At 47.1% G+C, this 3,990-nt stretch overlaps 1 pseudogene; it reads left to right on the forward strand.

Annotated features, from left to right (window-relative positions):
• Window positions 1–446: 446 nt before the first annotated feature.
• LOC100408868 (eukaryotic translation initiation factor 1-like) lies at window positions 447–1,788 on the forward strand (annotated as a pseudogene).
• Window positions 1,789–3,990: the final 2,202 nt, after the last annotated feature.

A 3,990-nucleotide genomic window follows, 5' to 3' on the forward strand; every position in this document is an offset into this window, starting at 1 on the left:
GCTTCTGGTGCCGTGGCTGCCCTCTGATCCGTGGCACAGAACACATTTCTTCTCAGAGGTTGCTCCTGGACTCATCCTCAGGTGGCAACGCTCACGGCATTACAACCACGACTCTCCACTCATGCCAGGGAAACCGTGAAAGATGTCACACGACACAGCAGTTTTCCAGGTGGGAAAATCAACAGGCCGCCTTAGAAAACAGTTGTACCTCTGAGCTTCAGGTTCTGAATTCCCGTCTTGGAAAGTCAAGCAAGACTCGATTCGTGAAGTTTTGGGTTCCCAAGTACACAGTCCCTCGAGATGTTTAAAGTGTTGTCACCATGTGCTCAGCTTCCTGAGATGCTATTTGCCAGCACCACTGGGCAGGATACGCAACTCACAGAAGAGCGTGAGCAGCGACTCCAGGGATGGACTCCCATGTGTCTTTGCTTGAAATACAAGCAAGAGCCCCAGTCACTGAGCCACCGCCGAGGACTCAGCAGCCTCCCCCTTGAGCCCCCGGCTTCCGACGTTCCGTCCCCGCTGCCTGCCTTCTCCCACCGCCGCCACCTTCCGCAGGCCGTTTCCACCCAGGAGAAGGAATCGTATCGTATGTCCGCTTTCCAGAACCTCCACTCTTTCGACCCCTTTGCTGATGCAAGTTAAGGGTGATGACCTGCTTCCTGCTGGCACTGAGGATTATATCCGTATAAGAATTCAACGGAGAAACGGCAGCAAGACCCTGACTACTGTCCAAGGGATCACTGATGATTACGATAAAAAGAAACTAGTTCTGTAATCCCAGCACTTTGGGTGGCCGAGGCGGGTGGATCACGAGGTCAAGAGATCGAGACCATCCTGGTCAACATGGTGAAACCCCGTCTCTACTGAAAATACCAAAAAAAATTAGCTGGGCATGGTGGCACGTGCCTGTAATCCCAGCTACTCAGGAGGCTGAGGCAGGAGAATTGCCTGAACCCAGGAGGCGGAGGTTGGGGTGAGCCGAGATCACGCCATTGCACTCCAGCCTGGTTAACAAGAGCAAAACTCCGTCTCAAAAAAAAAAAAAAAAGAAACTAGTGACGGCGTTTAAGAAGCAGTTTGCCTGCAATGGTGCTATACATGAGCACCCAGAATGTAGAGAACTAATTCAGCTACAGGGACCAGCGCAGGAACATACACCAGTTCCTCCTAGGGACTGGACTGGCCAAGGACGATCAGCTGAAGGTTCATGGCTTCTCAGTGCTCGTGGCTCACTGAAGCTTGAGTGAGGATTTCCTTGCAATGAGCAGAATTTCCCTTCTGTCCCTTGTCACAAGTTTAAAAACCTCACAGCTTGTATAATGTATCCATTTGGGGTCCGCTTTTAGCTTGGACTAGTGTAACTCCATGCAATACACTGAAAAGAGCCATGCTGTTTAGTCTTGAAGTCCCTCATTTAAACAGAGGTCAGGCAGTAGGTGCCTGGTAGTGTCAAGCTTGAAACCAAGGAGTACCATCATGTTTCAGCCAAGCCCAGAGCCCTAAGATTGCAGACAACCATGGCCAGAAACTCCTCCGCTCTCCCTCTGCAGAGTTCCCTGCCCTAAGAGAATGTGACCACCTGAACAGTCCTCAGTGAATCTGAGAGGAGAGGATGGGGTAAGGCAGCACCAGCAGCTGTACCACTAGAAGGGAGCCTTTAGTGGTAGAAGATCCCCTGGTGTCTCCAGCCTGACCTGGTCAGAGCTCAGAGAGGTCCCCTTCCCTCTAGTGAGATGATAGGACATCCGGCTTGCCACAAAGGTCTGTTTGACTACATGTATCCTAGCTAAGGAACATCCAAACATCAGAATGTGAGGCCAGCCTCCTATCAGAGTTAAACTTTTGACAAGGGAACAAATCTGAAACTGAGGAGTCATGTGGCCAGCTGCAGAGCCTGCGCCTTCACAGCTACGGCTGCATAATGCCACGGGAAGAAACGAACTGGTTTTTGGTTTTTTCCCTTTCAGTTTTAATGTTATGTGTAGTGTATTTAAACCCCTATTTAAATAAAACTTGTTTTCAGGAAAAAAAAAATGCAAGCAAGAAAAAGGAATAACTATCTATAAAATGCAATTCAGGAAACTCAGGGAGAGTATCGCCAAGTTTTATGATAGAAAGTGACTCCTCTCAGGCTTATATTTCACCAAGAACAGAGCTTAAACTTCATCAAAATAGGAACTAAGATTCCATTTATGGCCAGGCACGGAGGCTCACGCCAGTAATCCCAGTGCTTGGGGAGGATGAGGTAGGAGAATCACTTGAGCTCCAGAGTTCCAGACCACCCTGGCCAACATAGACTCCATCTCTGCGAAAAATTTCAAAAAATTCACAGGGTTTGGTGGTGCATGCCTGTAGTTTCAGCTGCTTGGGAGGCTGAGGTGGGAGGATCACTTGAGCCCAGGAGTTCAAGGCTGCAGTGAGCTGTGATTCCTACTCCAGCCTGCATGACAGAGGGAGACCATGTCTCTGGAAAAAAAATATGTCCAGGGCTTAAGTAATGAGACATCTTGAGACTGGGAAGAAAATACTTCTCTGGGTCCTTCTATTAGAGAAAGAAAAATATTCAGAGAGGTTTGGCATACAGGAATGCTCAGAAAAAAAGAAAAATAAGACAAACAGCTATTCAGAAAGACCAAAAAATAAAAATAAAGCACAAAGCAGGCTGTTCAGAAAGACAAACTTCTTGGCAAGTATAATCAGTTTCTCATACAATGGAATATTATTCAGCCTTAAAAAGAAAGGAGCCCCCGGTGGTGAATGAACCTTGAGGATGCTGTGCTCTTTAAAATAAGCCAAAATGGCAAAAGGCCTGTACTCCTAGTGCTTTGAGAGGATGAGGCAGGAGAATCTGTGAGTCTTGGAGTTCCAGACCACCCTGGCCAACATAGTAAGACTCCATCTCTGCCAGACCAACCCAAATGCCCATCAATGATAGACTGGATAAAGAAAATGTGGCACATATACACCATGGAATACTATGCAGCCATAGAAAAGAACAAGTTTGTGTCCTTTGCGGGGACATGGATGAAGCTAGAAACCATCATCCTCAGCAAACTAACACAGGAACAGAAAACCAAACACTGCAAGTTCTCACTCATAAGTGGGAGTTGAACAATCAGCATACATGGACACAGGATGGGGAAGGTCACACACCTGGGCCTGTCAGGGGTTGGGGGGCCAAGGGGAGGGAGAGCATTAGGACAAATGCCTAATGTATGTGGGGCTTAAAACCCAGATGACAGGTTGATAGGTGCAGCCAATTACCACGGCACATGTACACCTGTGTAACAAACCTGCACGTTCAGCACATGTATCCCAGAACTGAAAGTAAACAATTTTTTAAAGTTTAAGTTAATAATAACTTAGCCAGGTATGTTGGTGCACACCTGTAGTCCCAGCTATATATAAGTTCCAGTTATGTGAAGGACCCAGAGTCGTTAAAATCATAAAAACAGAAAGAAGCATGGTGGGTGCCCCGGATGGGAGGGAGGATGGAAAATGAGGAGTTAATTTAAGGGTACAGAGTTACTGTCTGGGAAGATGAGGACGCCGTGGAGATGGATAGTGGTGATGTCTACACAGCAATGAATGTGCTTAATGCCTTTGAACTAAACACATAAAAATGGTTACAGTGAGGCCAGGTGTGGTGGCTCACACCTGTAATCCCAGCACTTTGGGAGACCAAGACAGGTGGATCACCTGAGGTCGGAAGTTCAAGACCAGCCTGACCAACATGGAGAAACCCTGTCTTTATTAAAAATACAAAATTAGCTGGGCATGGTGGCGTATGCCTATGATCCCTGCTACTTGGGAGGCTGAGGCAGGAGAATCGCTTGAACCAGGGAGGTGGAAGTTGCAGTGAGCCAAGATCGTGCCATTGCACTCCAGCCTGGGCAACAGGAATAAAACTCCATCTCAAAAAAAAAAAAAGTTATAATGGTAAATTGTATGTCAAGTATATATCACCACAATGTTTTTTAAAAAACT

The sequence above is a fragment of the Callithrix jacchus genome, chromosome 20, assembly GCF_049354715.1.
Source record: "Callithrix jacchus isolate 240 chromosome 20, calJac240_pri, whole genome shotgun sequence".
NCBI lineage: Eukaryota > Metazoa > Chordata > Mammalia > Primates > Cebidae > Callithrix > Callithrix jacchus.